This window comes from Mastomys coucha, unplaced genomic scaffold (assembly GCF_008632895.1).
Source record: "Mastomys coucha isolate ucsf_1 unplaced genomic scaffold, UCSF_Mcou_1 pScaffold20, whole genome shotgun sequence".
Classification (NCBI taxonomy): Eukaryota; Metazoa; Chordata; class Mammalia; order Rodentia; family Muridae; genus Mastomys; species Mastomys coucha.
In genome coordinates, this window is record NW_022196903.1 from 107,648,906 (window position 1) to 107,668,511 (window position 19,606).

A 19,606-nucleotide genomic window follows, 5' to 3' on the forward strand; every position below is an offset into this window, starting at 1 on the left:
TCCCTGCCTTGTCCCCCCAGTGCTCCCTGCCTTGGCCCCCCAGTGCTCCCTGCCTTGTCCCCCCAGTGCTCTCTGTCTTGTGCTGCCTACTGAAATGCTAAAATGTAAAACATCCAGTTCAGAAATACTTATTAACAGAGGGACTTGGGAGCAATTGATTTGCCTGGGGAGTTTTCACTCTTTTCTTTGTGTGCTTGACAATGAAAGTTAGTTGTAAGTTAGAACTGAGTGTGTGTGCACTCCCTCGCATCTGGCCGCTGCCCCACAGCTCTCAAACCACCTTGGTCTGTCAGGCTGCTGACAAAGTGCCATCACAGAAGTGGCTTAGCAGACACTTGTCACCCTCCTTGAGTCTGGAGGTTCATGCTCAGGTGCCAGTGTGGAGGCCTCTCAATGGCCTCTTTCCTGCTGCATCCTCACATGGCCAGGGAGGAAACTGGTGAGCTCTTCCTCTTCTTACAAGGACCCTAATCTTGGGATGGGACCACCTAATGACTTTCTCTAAGCCTGATGACTCCCTAAAGATCTTACCTCCTAATGCTGTCCCACGGAGAGTCAGGCTACAACAAGTGTGTTTGTTACGGAGGAGTCATGGCACCCAGTCCACAGGACAGGTCTGAGAGCTGGTAGGATGGATCAGTGCTTTGAGGGAGGGGTCGCTTGGCTCTCTAGTGGTGGTCAGTGAGCCCTGTTATTTGTTAAACGCTTAGTGTGTCAGGTTCTGTGGTAAGGAAACACTCTTCAGTGTGGGCCCACCCAGCCTTACAGGCCCCCTTCTCACCGTATGCGAGACATATTAGCTCCATTTTACAGGAGAAGTCGGGGCTCAGCTCAGGAGAAGGAGACTTAGGGATGAACTCTTGCTCCTTGTTCAGTTCTACTGCCCAGGAAGACTTCGATTTCCAGAAGCTGGGACCTGGGCTTGCTCCCCTGAATCCCACTCCAGAGTTGGTACAAGATAGCCAACACTAAACGTTAGTAGGAAGCGGCTTAACTCGCCCTCTTTCTGGGTGTCTATCTTTGCTCTTTTCCTGTCTCTCTCTCTCTCTCTCTGTGTCTTTCATTCTCTCCCTTTCAGATTTATTTTTATTACGTTTAGCTCTGTGAAGGTGGAGGTGTATGCCTGCATGAAGACATGTGCATGTAAAGGCAGCTGCCTACGGAGGCCAGAGACTTTGGATCCCTTGGAACTGGAGTTGCAGATGGTTGTGAGCCTCCTGACATGGGCTGTGGAAACCAAACTCAGGTCCTCTGGAAGAACAGCAAGTGTTCCTTACTGCTGAGCCATCTTTCCTGTCCCCACTTTCTTCTTAAAGATTTAAGTGTGTATGTGTTTTACCTGCATGTATGTGTGTATACTCCATGTGTGCCTGGTGGCCCCAGAGGCCAGAACAGAGTAGTGAATTAGAGTTACAGATAGTTGTGAGTTGCCATGTAGGTGCTGGGAACATAACCCAGGTCCTCCGCAAAAACAGCCGATGTTCTCAGCAGCTGAGCTGTTTCTCCAGCCTCCTTCTCCTTGTCTCTTAAATGGGGCTAATCTCTACCTTGTCAAGTGCTGCCTTCAGGACAAAATGAGATACTGTTGCTTGTACATATTAAGCAATAAATTAAAGCATCTGCCTTTATTCTCTGCCCATCCATTAGAGGTGAAAGCCCAGGTCTAATGAGCGGGGTGCCCTGGAGACAAATGTCCAGTGAGCGGGGTGCCCTGGAGACAGATGTCCAGTGAGCGGGGTGCCCTGGAGACAGATGTCCGGCGAGCGGGGTGCCCTGGAGACAGATGTCCAGTGAGCGGGGTGCCCTGGAGACAGATGTCCAGTGAGCGGGGTGCCCTGGAGACAGATGTCCAGCGAGCAGGGTGCCCTGGAGACAGATGTCCAGCGAGCGGGGTACACTGGAGACAGATGTCCAGTGAGAGGGGTGCCCTGGAGACAGATGTGCTCTGCACCCTCAAAGTCCACGACTTAGCCTCTCAGACAGTAAATATTCGCTGAGTGCCTCTTCAGTGTGACATGTCTGACCAGTCCATCAGAAACTAGAATGTAAACCAAAACCATATGGAATACCGAATACTCCTAGCCTCTCACCCCCGGAGCTCAGACAACCTGAGGAACACTTCTGTAACAAGCACTGCTAAGCTGAGTTAGTTCAATGGTAAGCACTTGTCTAACATGTGTGACCCCTGGGTTCCATCCTCAACCCTTGAAGAAATGTAAAAAGTAGCAGGATGTGGAGATAGCCCGATCATAAAGTGTTTGCTTAAATAAGCAGGAGGGCCTGAGTTCAGTCCCCAGAACCTACATAAAAATTAAGTGTAAGCCCAGCATTGGGGAGGGAAGGGAAAGATGGGGTGTCCACCCTCCAGCTTGGCAACCTCCAGGTTCTGCGAGAAACCCTCTCTCTCAAAAAAAAAAAAAAGAGGTGGAGGGAGACTGAGGAAGACCCTGTGGTTAGCACTGGTGCCCACCCTCACACTGAGCTTTCAACTGGTCTCCTGGCTCCAGTGGGTTCTTTCACACTACAGGCTGGGTCAAGTGGACAGCCAATCAGAACTTGTGCAGTGGAATTCATCTTGGGGAGGAATGGCGAGAGGCATGCTGCATCCGGCCATCAAATGGCACTTCATTGTGAGCCTGGTGCCAGCCACAGACCCACAGTTATATTTTTGCCTCAGAGAGACTTGCAACAGGAATCTCAGATGCCAGTTTCCTCCCACTGTGAGGCGGTTGTCTACAGGGCTCTGCCTTCCTTCAAATGGGAGGAAAAAGAAAAGGCTTTCTCTATCCATTTTGAGGCAACTGTGTCACTTCAAATGGATTCTTTCCCAGCTTGGACGCAGTTCTCATCCCTCTCTGGTGAGTCACCGCAGATGTTGCCTTTTCTTGCTGCCTCTGGTTCGCAGAGAGCAGTTTCACAGAACACATCCCAGGGATGGTCCTGAGAAGCTGATTCTCTGAAGGCCACTGTAGAACTCCACTTAGCCCCATGGGGATTGGGGGACATGGTGGAGGGTCTTTTCACTGTAGTGACTTGCTGTCCTTGCTTGCTCAAATCCAGCCTCTGTGGCATTGTTTTCAGACTACCCAGATGGATGGCAGCCTGCCGGGTTTGATGGGAATAGGCCCCAGTTTTCTTGTGATGTTCATGAGTACAGCCAATCAGTCATTCAGTCAGCCAGTCAGTCAGTCAGTCAGTCGCGGAACATAGCCACCGAGAGTGTGGGCACTGGAAATCATCCTCCAGGGCTCCTTTCCTTGATCAGGCCAAAACCAAAGTTCTTCCCATGTCTCTACTCCACTCACTGTCAGCTCTGGCCACACCTAATTCTTTGCTGTTCATCTTCCATGCCAGGGCATGTCCCCCCAGGGCCTTTGCACTGACTGTGTCTTCTTTCTGGGATGTTCTTTCCCAAAGGTGTCAGTATCATTGATTCCCTCATTTTTTAGGTCCCTGCTTGGATGCCACCATTTCACCTCGGCCATTTTAATCCATCAATGTGTCTTAGCATTTCCACTACCTGGCACATTATTTATTTACTGGAGTTTTTCTTTGTGGCCCGTGTCTCCCCACTAGAATATTAGCACTTATAAGTAGGACTTCTCTTATGTTCCCACATGTCTAATGTACTATAAGACCATAAAAAGGGTTGCTTGACTGGCTGGCTGGCTAGCTAGCTTTGTTTTTGTTTTTGTTTTTGTTTTTGTTTTTGTTTTTGTTTTTCCTAGCTGTGTGACTAGCTCTGTGTGATTAGCATCTCTGATCCTTAGCCTGTACATTCATAAAATGGCCTTGCATGGTGAGAAAGGTCTACTTGGTTAGAGAGATCTGTATGGTCAGAGATCTGCTTGGTTAGAGATCTGCATGATTAGAGAGATCTGCATGGTTAGAGATCGGCATGGTTAGAGAGATATGCATGTTTAGAAAGATCTGCATGGTTAGAGGTCTGCATGTTTAAAGGGATCTGCATGGTTGGAGATCTGCATGGTTAGAGGTCTGCATGGTTAGAGAGATCTGCATGGTTAGAGAGATCTGCATGGTTAGAGGTCTGCATGGTTAGAGATCGGCATGGTTAGAGAGATCTGCATGGTTAGAGAGATCTGCATGGTTAGAGGTCTGCATGTTTAAAGGGATCTGCATGGTTAGAGAGGTTTGCATGCTAGACAAGATAGTTTATCTACCCCTAGTCTTTTTGTATAGCTATCACAAATTGCCTGAGAGTGGGTAATTTATAATGAACAGAAATTTGTTTCTCAGTGTAGAGCTGGTAAGCCCAGGATTATGGTTTTGGCAAGTTCCTATCTGGCGAGGGCTCCTTCCTCAGAAGGCACTGACTGCCCTCCCTTGTGTGGCACAAGAGATGAAAGAGTCAAGACTTTCTGGAGCCTTGATTATAAAGATTAATCTTGCCCAGGAAGTAGCTGGCATGGTCTCTGCCTCCCAAAGGTGCCATATCTTCTTCTTATCCTTGTCAACATTGATTAATATTGGCATTGAGACTTGAACCCAGGGCCTCAAACTCACCAAGCACGTACTCTGCCTTTGAGCCACACATCCACTTTTTATTGCTATTGTCTTGGGAGTTTAAGTTTCAGCTGGGCTGCCTGGAGGGACATAGACATTCAAACCATAGCTGCACACACATCCTAGTCATTGATCTACATGATGCTCAGTATGTTCAGTCCCAGTAAACGTGATCAAACCATTACCAAGACCAGCAAAGTAAAATAGAGCATGCTAAAGAAGATGAAAGAGGCTCCCAGAAGACTGTCATGTTCAGAGGGCCATGTGGCTCAAATGCAAAGGCTTCTCTGGGCAGGTGTGGTGAGCTGGGCCCCTGGGCACGTGGGATGGTGGCATAGGGGGTGGCACTGTGTTAACCAGGAGGCTTCAAGGGGGAAGAGTGCTGGGGGATGGGCAGAAATACTTCCAGAACATGAGGAGCAAGGAGAGTGGAACAAACATGAAGGGAGGCTTGCTTTTCCTTCATGGGAGGGGAGATGCCCTGGCGCCTTCTGAGAAGCATAGTCAACGGCACTTAAAGGGGGCAGATTGATTCTGAGCCTGCTCAGAGCAGAGGGCTATGCAGCCAGAAGGCAGGTGCCCAAGCATAGCGCTGCTCATGGTCAAAGACCCTCTGGAGGGTGGCAGAAAAGATTACAAGCTTGTTATTCTAATACCAGGGTCATCTGAAAGTATCACATGTAGAAGAAACCAGCCAGTGGCGGTGGTAGTGGTACTTCTGGGCACCAGATATGGCGCTGTTCTCTAGACTGGGGGGCCAGTCCATAAGGATGAAGAATGAAGACTCCCTCTGTGTTTACCATCCACCCCTTCACTCATCTTTGCCTACAACCAACATAGAGTGCCTTACTATGTCCAAGTCAGTGTATTCAGTGGGCAGTGCAGGTTTAGTACTCTGCGGTAATATCTCTGTCTCATTTTCTACTAGGAGGTAAGAATTCTGTAACTGAAGAGATGTGGAAGAGGCAGTTCCTGATAGGTCCCAGTTACGTGTCAGCTCCGGTTGGTTTGTCAAGCCACCCACAGTAGGTTTCCGGGCCCACAATGCAGATTCAGAAGGAAGGAATCCAGGGTTGGTTTAGAGATGGCTGCTTTGTTATTAGGAGGCAGGACAGGGATCTGGTGTTGCTTTTGCACCCTCCCCTGCAGCAGTGAGCTGGCCTCTGCCAGCACTAGGCTGCCCCCCCTGCCGAGGACTATAGCAGAGCAGAATTTTCTACCTCTGCACAGTTGGCATGTGCGATGAGGTTAATAACTCACTGTAGAGAGCTGTGAAAACCAAGAACAATAAAAGTGACAAGAATGGATCGATGCCTCCGAGTGAGGACTCAGTGAGCAGGGTTCCTTCAAAGAAGTGCTGGGCCCAGGCTCTTATGTCAGCTCCCTCCTCCCCCTCCACATCCTTATTGCCTGTCCCAGCATTCAGCCTCACTCTCAGGACCCCCAGGCCCACATTCCAGCTTTTCTTTGTTTATACTTAGTGATTTTGTTGTTCTTTGGAGCTTTTTGAGCTAGGTAGCCCAGGTTGTCCTTGACCCAGAGAATCTCCTGTCTCAGCCTCCTGAGTGTTAGGATTACACGTCTCTTGTATTGGATGTGGTAAGATGTCACTCCTCAGCGTGTAAGTGGAAGGAAACCCTGCCACGTGCAGCAAAGTAGGTAGACTATAAGGCTAGCCTGTCATAAACCAGCGAGATCTGGATCAGCAGGTACAGGCACTGGCTGCCAAGACTGACAGCCTGAATTCAATCTCTGGGACTTACACGGTGGAAGGAAAGAATTGGCTTTGGCATGTTATCCTATGACCTCCTATACATGCCATGGCATGGTATACCACATACATGCATAAACACACACACATACACACATACATATATATGCACACACACATACATGCACATGTACACACATGCACACACATGCATACATACAAAATAGATTGATTGATATAAAATAACAATAAAACCAATGTGTCACAAGAGAAACAAGACTGTGGCTTCACACACATGAGGGAGTCAGGTTCATAGAGACAGAAAGTAAATGGGTTACCAGAAGCTGGGGGGGATGAGAAGTTATTTAATAAATGTGGAATGTCAGTTATTTAGGGTGGAGGGTTCTGGAAACTGGCTGCACAATACGAATACATAACATCGCTGAACCAAGTGTTTGCAAGGTGAAGAGGGCACATTTGTTGTTGAGAATTTTACAACCTAAAAAAAAAAAAAAGATTTTAAGGGGACAAAGAAAAAGACAACTGTGTGAGGTGCCAACCACTTCCAGGAGCTGGGGATGTAAGACAACCAGGCATCCTGAGCCTTCTAGAGAGGGCGAGTTCCTACCCAAGGTGTCAGACCAGAGTATGAACTGGGGTCTAGGTCTGATCTACAGAGCACACGGGGGGCAGGACAGTGTGTGACAGTGAGCCTAGGCATGCACACCAGACCACATCCCTTTCCATCCAGCTGAACCCCATGCTTTCTACCCAGAAAGAACAAGGAAGTGAAATGGATGGGAGAGGAACTCACACGTTAAAATAAACTGGAATGGGGGCTGGAGAGAAGGCCCCGTGGGAAGGGTGTTTGTTGCTCATGGCACCCACATGGTAGCTCAGAATCAGCTATAATTTCAGTTCCAGGGTTATGATGACCTCTTCTAGTCTCCAAGGGCACTGCACATATGTGGTACACATGCATACATGCATACAAACATACATACATACATACATACATACATACATACATACATACATGGAAATACTCATACACTCAAAATAAGGTTGGCTTTATTTTTTAAATCAGATTAAAGGTCAGAGACTGAGGTGTACTGCTGCAGGAGAGGACTTGCTCTGCTAGCATGAGCACTCCCCTGTTCTATTTTGGCACCTCAAGAATTTAAAAGGCTTATCGAGTTTTTTAAATGAGCAAGAATATAAAGTCTTAGGGTTCCGTCCCTTTCTCCCTCCCTCTCTGTCTACCTACCTACCTCTCTCTCCCCCTCCCTTTCCTTCCTGCCTTCATGTGTGTGGCACAGTCATGTATGTGCACAGTTATGTAGACAGGTCAGAGTTTGGGGTCACATCTTCCTCTGTTGCTATCCATTTTTTTTGAGGCAAGATCTCTTGGTAAACTTGGAGCTCAATAATTGACTAGAGTGGCTAGGCACCCACTTACCTCCACCTTCTCAACTAGGGTCATAAGTACATACTGCCACAGCTAGCTTCCCAGCACTGGAATCACATGTGCATACTGCCATAGCTGGTTTCACAGCACTGGTATCATAGGTTCATACCACCACAGCTGGCTTCACAGAACTGGAATCACAGGTGCATACTGCCATAGCTGGTTTCACAGCACTGGAATCACAGGTGCATACTGCCACAGCTGATTTCACAGCACTGGAATCACAGGTGCATACCGTTATAACTGGTTTCACAGCACTGGGATCACAGGTGCATACTGCCACAGCTGGTTTCACAGCACTGGAATCACAGCTGGCTTTTATGGAACTTTGGGGTCCCTGACGACAAGCTCTTTACTTACTGAGTCAACTCTCCTGTCCTTTGGGGTGCATTTTTACAGACATTAAGAGTCTTTAAAGTCAAAATACTTGTCACTTGTGGGAGCCATGTGGGGGATGGATGCCAAACATTTTTCTAGGTATTCATCTTATAATAATCTACAAATTCATATGCTACATTTGTGCAGTATTCATGTGTTGTTTCAAATGGAATAAGGAAGGTAGTGTTGGATACAAACAGTCATCATAAGGGCTTGGATCCAAATCTGAATTTACCTTCTTGTCAGCTCCATGACCTCCTGCAAACTGCTTAACCTCTCCATGCCTTGCTTTCCTGTCTGGAAGAGTAACAGTAATTACTTCTTGGCATTGTGGCAGGAACTTAATAAGACAATGCAGAGAAGTCTTCAGGCTCCACATCTGACCTCAAGTAAGAGCTGCTGATTAGGTAGCACAGAGAGGCCTTGAATATGAGGTCAGCAACACCACTTTAGCTCCAGCCTGACCTGTGACATGCTCTGTGCTCTCCACAAAGTGGCCTCTGTCTGAAGTCATGTGTCACTGTATGATGACTCCAGTTCCCATCATGAACAGAGATACTGAGTTTGAGTGACCTGCTCGCTGTAACAGGACTACATAGGAATAAGCCTTGGACTCAGGCTCGTGATCCCCTGGGAAGCTGCGACAAGCAAGAGGTGCAGCATGGCGAAGTCTCCCGTGGGCACTTTGTAGGTGAAAATATGTGCTCAACACACAGCTGAGACAGTAAATTGGTTTCTGTCACCCTGTGTGTCAAAGTAGCTGGCTTTTCCCTCCTAATCTTAAATTGCAAACTATGTCCACCCCTCTACAGCCTGAGCCAAACTCCAAAGAACAGATAAGTTCAAGGTCACTATACCAAGCTCAGAACAGATAGTTCAAGGTTACTGTAGCAACTTGGGAAGGGCTGCCTGCTGCACCCATCCCATCTTCCCCTATGTTTCTGTTTTCTGTCTGTATGCATCATTTTGTTGCCTGTCCTCTTCGAGCATGGAACCTGGGACCTCATGTGTGTGAGGCAGGTCATTTTCCAGGTAGCCATACCCCAGCTCTGCATGCCATATTTTTCAAGAGGGTTCCACATCACTTTTTAAACAAAATGTAACAAATAATTCACATTTTACATTCAAAATGCTCCTTCTCTCAAGACTGTTGTCCAGTCCTTGGGTCTTAGATGCAGATCCTCTGAGAGATGGGGCATGTGTGGAAGATTTGGAGTGGTTATAGTGTCTGCTACATACAGGGATGGTAACATCATGCAGAGTTCGTGCCTCCAGGGTATCCTGGATCCACTTGAGTTCCTGCCACTCTGCTATCCAGGACTCTAGAAAATGTCCTCACCTTGATGAGCTCATGGGTGGAAGGCCCCATTCCAATGCTGCAGGCCTCTCCTGACTCTGCTGTTGTGGTTCAATGTGAGTAACACGGGACTCACGGTCCTGAGCACTTCAGCAGCGTGGTTCAGTGACATCAATTATGCTCACATGCAGCTGCCTCCCCTTCTCCTCTCTAGAATGCTTTTGCCTTCCCACATTGAATTCTGTTCCCTTCAATCCTAGCTCTCTGTTCTCCCCACCCCATTTCTAACTTAAGCCTTTCTGCATCCATCTATCCTTTCACTTTGAGAAGTCATTAGCCCACAAGAGTGAGCTCTTGGGTCTAGAGAACTGGCTCAGTAGTTGCTTGCTGCTCTTAGAGAGAACCCGAGTTTTGTTCCCAGCACCCACATGATGGCTCACAAGCAACTATAACTCCAATTGCACTTGATTTGGTGCCCTCTTCTGGCCTCTTCAGGTACCTGCACATAGGTGCCATACATTCACACAGACACACAAATTTTTAATTTAAAGAATTTTAAGGTGGACCTTTTCTTGGTCAACGCAAGGGATAAAACTCAGGGCTTTGCATGTGTTAAGCAGGTACTCTGTCACTGAGCTATCTGCAAAGCTGGCCCTGCATGTTGCGTTGTAGCGTGTGGCAGAATAGCTTGTGATGTTCTTATAAGACCAAAGAGCATCCCACTGCAGATGAGGTGCTTTTCTCTGACCCACCACATGGCAAAATCCAGCTCAAGAAGGGAGGCTTTATTTTCGACTCACTTTGAGGATATAGTGTGTCATAGCAGCGACGGCAGGCACAGTGGCAGCATCTGGTCACATTGTACCTTCAGCTGGGAAGTGGAGAGAGGTGAATGCTGGTACCCAGCTGTCTGTCTCCTTTTTATCCAGTCTGGGGCTCCTGCCCATAAGATGTTGATACACACAGTTAGGATGGGGCTTCCTACATCTGGTCACCTAATCTAGAAACTCCCTGACAGATGTGCCCAGATGTTTGCTTCCTAAAATGTTTCTGCATCTTGTGACGTGGCAGTCAGTGTGAATCATCACATCCTGTATGTTGGAACCACACTGCGACCACTCTTTTCTGCTGTGGACTCGTGGGCCGTTTCTCCAACTGGCCACTGTGAATGGTGCTATAGTATACATGGCTTTCCTCTGACAGGGTCCAAAGCTGCAGCTGTAGGGGAGAGCCTTTCCCTAGGCTCTACACGCACCACAGAGAACCATCCTGTTATCCTTATGTAACCTGATGTTCCAGGGAAACATCTCAAGGAGGTGCTCCAGTCAGCTGGCAGCTTCTCCAAGCCCCGCCCCTGGCTCAGAGACTAGAAAGTTCCAAGATAGCTGGAGTCGGGGTCTGTGTGAGGGCAGCAGGGCTGGGCTGGGACAAGGGGTCATAACATCCTGAATATTTGAAGTGGTGACCTCCCTGCACTGGGAAGTTCTCCTGGGAGCCATTTGTGATTACTTTCCACTTCCCAGCATCTGCAGGCACTTCCCTGAGAAGCAGAACAGTTGCTGAATGGTTGGACAGCACATGGTCCTGTTGAGTTTTAACTAAAACATCCAAATATGGGCCGCAGGCCTGTCGTTCATCTGTCCAGTGAGTGACCTCTCCAAGGGAGTTCACTGTGTGATTCAAACTGCTGCATGAGTTCTGGAAAGCGGGAGGCAGGGAGAAAAGTTGGGGAACCTGTTTTAAAAGCCTCAGGCAGGAAGGTGCAGTGGCTCAGGTTGCTGACGACAACCCGCTCTGTAGCCAGATGCCACTCAAGGAAAAGACAGAGCAAGTCATCCCCTGCCCAGCGTGGTTGAAGGCACCAGGGAAATCCTCTCTCCATCCCGAATCGGTCCAGCCTGTTGTTTCTCAGCCAGCTGCCTTGCCTGCCTCCCTTCAAGCACTTCAAGGCTTGGTCACTGTGGTCTACATGTGTCTGGGAGGACTTCCATTTCCAGGCTGTTGTTCACTGCTGCGCAGATGTTCCTGGGGAGCCGCCCTCTGTGCTGGGGAATGTTGAGGCCCTTCTCTGTGTTGCTAAGCTGCTCTGAGTGCTCTCTGGGAGAGCACAGAGCAAGGAAGGTGAGGAGGAGCCAGAACGTGGGGCTCTGAACCCTCTGAGCACATCCGTTCTCCTTTATCTGTTTTAGAGAAACATCAACATGAATTGGCAGTAGCACTACCCAGACAAAGGGGAGCGGGTGAAACGCGCTCTAACCTTGCTTGGCGAAGAAGTTGGAAAAGGGGGATAAAATTATGAGGCAATGGGGGGGCCCATGAAGCTCTGTGAGCAAAGACTGAGACTTCCCCTCACCTCTATTTATCCTCACCCCGCCCCCCGCCCAATAAGTGCAGGCAAAACAAAGGAGTCATGTTCCTCTGCCATGTGCTTCCCTCTTTTCTGAGCCCCTGCTGTGTAAGGCTGGTGAGTGCTGGGCCCTTCTGGCTGACCAAGGCCAATGTTCTTGAGCTAGTAGAAATTGGTACTGCCTGTGGTGGGGGTGTGTGTGGGGGGGGCTGATCTCATCCTACCCTGCAGTTTAGGTCAGGGAGAGAGGAGGCATCTCACCTAGATGGGAGCACAGGTTCAGCGCCTCTCTGGTCTAGATTTTAGGTTGAGGATGTGTCTGTCCGAGGCAATGGTGTAGAGGGGTCTTCAGACCCTGCTTCAGTTCACAGAGACTCCACGCTGTAACTGTGCACAGAGACAAGGGGTGGAGCCTCCTCTGCAAATGTGGCTGAGGGTTAGCTAAGTAGGAGATGGTGCTGGGGGAGGGATAAGGCTGAGCTGAGGGTGAGGCCTGGGGGCAGACTCTGCCTTCCTGGGGTGACTGTTGACTCTAGACACTGAGATAAGGTGAGGATGGTGTGGCAGAGCCCCGTGGCTGCTGGTGTTTGGAGCTACCTGAAGGATGCGGCACTTGAAAATGTCAAACTATGCCAGGATCAGATCTGTGCCTTCAAGGCCTTTGGGGGGGCCATCCCAAATCCAGGACCCCAGAGTTCACTTGGTTAGGGCCAGCAGGGTTCCACATGGAAGTCATGGACAGGATCAGGTGTGGTCTGAAGATGGTACAATTTCCACTTTTCCCGTCAGGAAGCTGCCTTTCCTTCCTGGGGTGGCAACCTGTTCAGAACCAATTGAGAAGCAGGCCTGCAGGGCCCCAGAGCCAGGCCTGGCCTCTCCAGAGGACAAGCAGGGAAGAGAGGGCAGGGACAGTCTTGCATGGTACAGGCAGCCTCTGAGCCTCTGAATACCCTACCGAGAGCCTCCTGGGATCTTGGCACCAAGGACCCAGACATGACTCAGCCCTCTCCAGTCAACACCCACAATCCGGGCAAGGCTGCTTGGCAATTAAGGAATTACAGCCCAGCTTGATAAGGCTTGGGACTGAAGTATACAGAACTGAGAAAACCCCAGAGAAGGAAGTAGGTGAACTTGCCTTGTGAGGTCAAGGAATACCCAACAGGAAGTGATGTCAGAGCTGGGAGTTAGGAGCCGAGGGAAAGCCTTGGTGTTTCCTGGCAGAGAGAGCAGCGTAGACACAGGTAGGTGGCGAGGCGCACTTGATGGGTCGGGGTGTGGAAGCGTAGGTGTCCTAAGGCGTTTGCGTGGAAGCAGCCCCTCTCTGGGCCCTGGGTGCCTCCCCAGAGTGGAGTCCATGTGCTTATCTTGATATCTCTGATGGGAGTAGGGAACAGGAAAGAGACTCTTGGGGAAAGCTAGGTTGATTCATCGCACAAATGACTTGGTGTCCTTCCAAGGATCAGAATGAATGACTGTGGTGGGGAAGGAAAGAGAAAAGGAGAGAAAACGGGCACACTGAGGCAGGCTGGAGGTTTTAGGGGAAGGGAGGGAGATTTGAGGGCAGGCAGATGTCCGAGCCAGTGGCCCTATGGCAAGGTCCCCATAGAACATTAGGATCCTGCCTCTGTAAGACCCCAGTAGGGTTTTTAAAATAGGCTTTAGACTTATGTTTTTGTTTAAATCATATGTATATGTGTGAGTCTGTGGAGGGAATACATGCACGTGTGAGCGCAGGTGCTTGCCAAGGGTTCCCCTGGAGCTGGAGTTACAGGTTCATAATCTTAACTGCCGAGGAGCAGCTCTTCAGCCCTCCCCTAGAGATTTTAGTGACTTCAAATATGTGCATGGATACCTGTGTATATAAGTACAAATATGAGCCTCCCTCTGTGTGCATATTTATAGCTTGCTGTCGGCTGTAATGCCCTGTGTGGGAAGCGGATGCAGCCTCATGTCGCCTGCGCTCACCTTCGTTTACATAGAGCTGGGTTTCCGTTATAATCTGACAGTAAAAATCCAGAAGTGCTTGGAGCAGGGCACAGAGGTGACTGGAGTCATGGCTGTACAGACATTGTCTGGCTTCTGTATGGAGGATGGATGGAATAGGCAGTCCAGAGAGGAAGCAGCTGAGGATTTGAGGGGAGGCTTGCTGGCAGTGAGGACCAGGCATCAGACTCTGTCCTCCAGTGTACGGTGTGGTTCTGTTTTTTTGAGGCAAGGTCTTCTCCCTATGGAGACTTGTTTGAAACTTGAGATGCTCTTGATTCTTCCTTCCCCCTATATTCTGGGGTCATGGGTGTGTGCTGCCCCCAGCTTATGTAGAGAGTTTCCAGGAAAGGCTAAGAGTGCCAAGACAGTAGCTTCTAGGGATGTCTTCCAACCTGGGTGCTAATTATGAGCTGGGTCCTTTGCTGGGGCCTTTCCGTTTCTTTGTATAAACCCACACCCAGAGAGAAGTGTACGTTGGCTGCCCAGAGCTGTAGTGGGCAATGACAGCTTGTGGGGCTGTCTAGGTGAGGCCACTCTGTACTTGGTCCAACATCTGGGAGCTTCCTGTGTCCTTAAGTGAATGCGATCTATCCTTATATAACCTTTGCTACAGCAAGCAGCCCAAAGTGAGCGAGGTTGGCTGCCTGCAGCCAGAGAAATGATGGCTGGTGAGCCCGACCAATTAACCAGCAGGGCAGAAAGTTCTTGGAAGAGCTGGTGGCACATGGCCCCCATGCTCCCTAATTCTCAAGGGACCAGGGAGAGAGGTGGGCGTCTTGTTTATGGCCCCATCTCCAGCAGCTCGGCCAAGCATAGCACCTGCTACCATGTTACTGCTTAATTAATAGTTCCTGAATATATTAATGAATTAGCATAACATGAAACCTAGCAATGGATGGTATTGGGTCTGAGCTGGATAAGCCAACAGCAGGAATCCCTGTTGGGCCTCTCCACCGGCTGGGTGCTGGGTTAGGATGCAGATGACAATCTTGGGCTACACTGAGGCCATGTGGAGGGTTTCCAAGACTACCCTAGGCCAGTTAAGTCAGAATTGTATCCTAGGTGGGATTCATACCACAGTCCTTAAAGCTCCCCTGGTGACATCAAGAGCAGTCAAGACTAAAAGCCACTCAGCCAGATGCTGGAGATGCAGGTAAATGTCTCATTTTCTTGGCTCATGTGAGGGCAGAAGTACACGTGACTTCATTCATTCACTCACTCATTCATTCATTCATTCATTCCAGCAGAGTGTTAGAAACCTGAATAGAGACTTGAAATTTCATCTCAGGACTCTGACTTGAGTTGAGAGACTTGTACCATGAGAACCCCCAGAAAAGAATATTTCACTTCCATAGCTTACTTCTGTCACTGTCTGAGCCTACTTCAGAGTCTGCTGAAGGACACAGAAAAGCTTGGAAGAGAAAGGAACGTTGATGATGGGCTTTGTGAGTGGCCATCAGGATGGATCAGCAAGGAAAGACCCTTGCTATCAAGCCCAACAACTTAGGTCCAATCTATGGGACCCCATAGTAGAAGGAAAGAACTGATGTACACATGTGCTATAACACACACAGACACACACACACACACACACACACTCACACACACACACACACTATACACATTCATCAAATAAATGAATGGAGAAAAACATTTAAGATGGGATTTGTAGGTTAAGTAGAAGCCCATTAACATCTGTACTTCTCATTCTTCCTTCTTTCCCTGCCATCTTACCTCTCCAGCATCAGAGAATAGGGTTGGCCACATGCTTAGCAAGCATTCTCCTGTCGAGTTATTCCTGAACTCTTTATTATTAGTAATAATTTTTCATATTGTTCTGTGAGTGGTATACGAGTGTGTGCACCTGTATGTGAATGTACTCGCTCGTGTGTACAGGTAAGCTCACACATGTGCACCTGTGCCGAGGCCGAAGGAGGATGCCAGGCGTCTTGCTCTCCATCATGTCCCTTTGAGACAGTCTCTCACTGAACTGGGAGCTCGCTCACTTCCCCCAGTCTTCGCTAGCCTAGCTGGCCAGTGGGCCTCAGCAATCCTTCTGTCTCAGCCTGCTCTCACTCTCTGTACTAGGGTTGCACAGTCACACCTGGCTTTTTACATGGGTGTTTGGGGTCTTAACTCAGTTTCTTATACTTCAGCAGCAAACACTCTTCCCCTCCCTTCCCCTTCTTCTCCTCCCCCCCTCCCCTCCCTGTTCCTCTCCTCCCTTTCTTTCAGCACTGGAGTTCTAACCTAGGGTTTCATACATACTGGCAAAGTGCTCCCAACTCTGGCTAAGAGTACCGGTTGCTCTTGCAGAAAACCTGGGTTCAAATTCCCAGTACCCATAAGGCTGTTCACAACAATCTGGGAATCTAGTTTCAAGGGATCTGATACCCTCTTCTGGCCTCTATGAGTACTGCATGCACACAGTGCCCAACTACCCATGTAGGCAAAGACATGCACATAAAATAAAATAAATGAATCTTGAAAAAAGATTTTTTTTTGAGACTCTGCCTTACCACATTGTTTAGGTCCACTCTGAACTTGAGATCCTCCTGCCTCAGCCTCCCAAGCTCTGCAGTTACGGATGGGCGGGGTTCTCTTTGACTGCCCTGTAGTACTCAGACGGACTCTTCCTTCATGGATAAGAACTGTGGTACTGTGATGAGATTTCAAATGCTCCCACAGTTGAGGGCGTCTGGAATGACCAAGGCACACAGACATGGTGGTGATTAATAGTGTCCCTGATTTGTGTTTGAGTTTGTGTCGTAGCCCTCCCTTTACTTCCAGGAGCATCTAAATAAAGCCCTCTGGAGTGGGATGTGGTGGCTCCAATGCTTTTCCTTCCAGGGCTTAGCTCCCCTTCCTCAAGGATGAGCCTCCTTCACAGTTGCTAGCTAGAACCCTCTAGAACTCAGTTACATTCAACCGTTGTCAACACATTCAAGGCTATGGAAAGCTTACACGGAACACAAAAACCATGCCTAGGCGTTGCATGATTTCGTTTTCTAATTGGCATCTAATGATTGTGCATATTTAGGTATTTTGACATGCTAAGTAACATGCCTGCCATCTTTTCAGTTTATCACCCACCCTTCTGAGGTTCTCAGCACCCAGAATCCTTTCATCCAGCTGTTTGGGGATGTTCTGCAGAACCTCGTTAAGCACAGCTGTCCCACTGTATACAAAGATCTCCATTCGGTATGAGTCTATGCCTGGAGGCCAGCCCCTTCCACTCCTGCCCTTCCTCCACAGCCTCTGCGAGCCTCCCCTCTCCTCCCTGCCTCTGTTGGTAGTGTCTTTAGATGCCTCGAAGAAGTGACATCATTGAGTCTTTGGATTTTGGTAGCTTTCTATTAATGAAATAAATGGAAGTGCTTTAAAAAGTAGGCTCTTTATAAAATACATAAAGCAAATAAATGGTGGGCTAGGAAACACACAGATCCAGTAAAAGGAGTAGTGAAGGAAGCGATGGAAGGAGAGAGAGGTGTAGATGTAGGGAAATTACTTTTTATTTTCTTTTTATGTGTCTGTACAACATGTGCATGCAATACTTACACAAGTCAGAAGATAGTGTCAGACTCCCCCAGAACTGTAGTTGCTGATGGTTGTGAGCTGTCATATGGATACTGGAAATAGAACTCAGGTCCTCTGCAAGAGTAGTCAGTGCTCTTAACCACTCTCCAGCCTCCAAGAAATTGCTTTTTGATTGATAGGTTTGGGGGCTGGCCGATGTGAGACAAGAAGCAGGCCAAATGTACAGGGACCTTTGCAGTGGCCTGAGAGAGAACTTGAGTTTGAATCTGAGCCTGTACCCAGAAGCCTTCATGCAGGAGAAGGAAATGGGTGGCCAGCATCCAGGCGGGGAGACCTAGAGCTGAGCCCCAGGAGGGGGCACTGGCGAGAGCCACAAACAAGCCCATCAACAGATGAGGATACTGGCCTATTCTGGTGCTTAGACAAAGAAATCACTGGAAATGAAGACAGGAAGCTGTGGGCTCAGTTATTGCCCTGGGGCCATGGGGAGCTTGTTCCCAGAAAAACTGGGGACCAAGAGGTACACCTGACTGCTTGGCCCCAAACCTGGCTAAGGGCAAGGAATTAAAGACTAGATACCTAAACCCTAGGCCAGACCTTCTGGACTCTTCTCCAGAATTTGGCCCGGTGTATCTTTTCATAGTTGCCTTGGTAATTCTTTTCTCTCTATTGACTGTAAGCTTTTAAAATGGAGATTTATTTATTTTTATCATCAGCTTACTCGGCATATTGCTGGGCCAGAGAACAACAAAGGGACCCATGTATATAACATGTCTCCATTCAATCAGGGCAGGGGGAGTCCCATCTCCCTAAATGAGTTCTAAGCCTTTCCAGATAGAAACCACACACTCACATGGCACAGCATGACGTCCTCACCACACGTACATAACATCAGTCCTGTTTCCTTCTTTCTGTGGCTGTGTTAGAGCCTCCAGGCTCCTCCTCTCTGTAGTGACTCTTAAATTAGAGAGCACCGATCTTTATGAGCCAGTCTACCTCCTAAGCTGCCCTGGAAGAACTGTGCCTCATACTGAGTCCCTGTCCTGCCTCTCAACTCTCCCAGAGTAATGCCTGCCTGGCATTCAGATTATTGTTTTTAGCACGTGCTAGGTAACATGCAGTGTTGGTCTTTTTTGTGCCTGGGTTATTTACTTCACATGCTATCCTCTAGTCCCCACTTCCTCTCTTAGAGCAAGCCACAGGACATTGCTCTTTTTATGACTGAATAGTATTTCACTATCTGTGCACGGTACTTCTCTTTTCATCTCTCCAGATGATCTCAATCTAAATACAAGCATTGTACAGAGAGAGGCTCTAGCTGTAAGGTGATCCAGCAGCATGGGTGTCATTGGGGACCCTGCTGCAAACACAGCACCCCAGATGCTGCCTCATACATTTTACATCGAGCCCCAGAATATACATGTGTGTGGTAAGATGCTCAGAGAACTAGCTTAAGCCAGCCTGCTTGTGCACACCTGTCATTCCACATAGAAGGTGGAGACATGAGGATCAGAAGTTCCAAGAATTTGAGGACAGCTTGGGCTACCTGAGGCCCAGTGCCCCATTAGTTAATTAATACAGAACAAAGAAAGCATACAGAATGATCCCATGTCTTCTTCCTCAGTCTCCTTCCATGGGAGCAGCCTGCAAAGCTCTTGTCCAGCATCATAGCCAGCACGCTGACATCACTGCTTCCAGGGCACAGCACGCCAGCATTCCTTGCCTCTAGTGACCACTCGTCTACTGTCTATTTCTTTAATTTGATACTTTCCAGGGTGCTGTATAAACAGAATCATGTAGGAAGCAGCCTTCTGAGTGGGCTTCTCTTGTCAGGATGCTCTGGGGGCATCATTCCCATTGCTGTATCTATTGGCACCCTGTCCCCTTGTGCTGCAGAATGGAGGCTAAACACTCAGCTGTCCACTGGGCTACACCAGCGCCTCCAGCTCGCTCTTATTGTATTGCTCAGTGGTATTCTGTGCTGTGCTACATTTGAGGGCCTATTAGCATACAGCAACTGGGTGGTCCTCAACGTGAGTTCTTGTGTGAATGCCACTTTCTTTTCTCTGGGACAGACGATCGGGGGTGCATTGCTGAGCTGTAGGGGGCCCCATGTTTAGGACTCTAAGGCACAGCTGTGCTCTCTTCTGTGTGTCTGTGTGGTTTCCAGTTGTCATTGGGAGTATGCGAAGAGCATGGTACAGTCTCTGCACACTCCTGGGCGTTCCTGCCCCTGTTCTTTATTTCAACTGTTCAATGAATGTGCAGGCGTGCCTGCTATGGTTTCCATTTGCAGTTCCCTTGTGACCAGTGGTGTTGAATGTGTTCTCTCTCTCTCTCTCTTTCTCCCTCTCCCTC

At 48.7% G+C, this 19,606-nt stretch overlaps 1 protein-coding gene across 3 annotated transcripts in view; it reads left to right on the forward strand.

Moving 5' to 3' along the window:
* Hrh1 (histamine receptor H1) overlaps positions 1 to 19,606 on the forward strand; it is a 90,342-nt gene that overhangs the window by 50,507 nt on the left and 20,229 nt on the right. The window contains exon 1 of one of the 3 annotated variants that reach the window (XM_031382967.1): positions 12,942 to 12,966. The exons of the other annotated variants lie outside the window; for them this stretch is intronic. The gene's annotated coding sequence lies outside the window, so the exon portion shown is untranslated. Of the gene's footprint in view, positions 1 to 12,941; positions 12,967 to 19,606 lie in introns of those variants that run through there. 3 annotated transcript variants of the gene reach the window in all.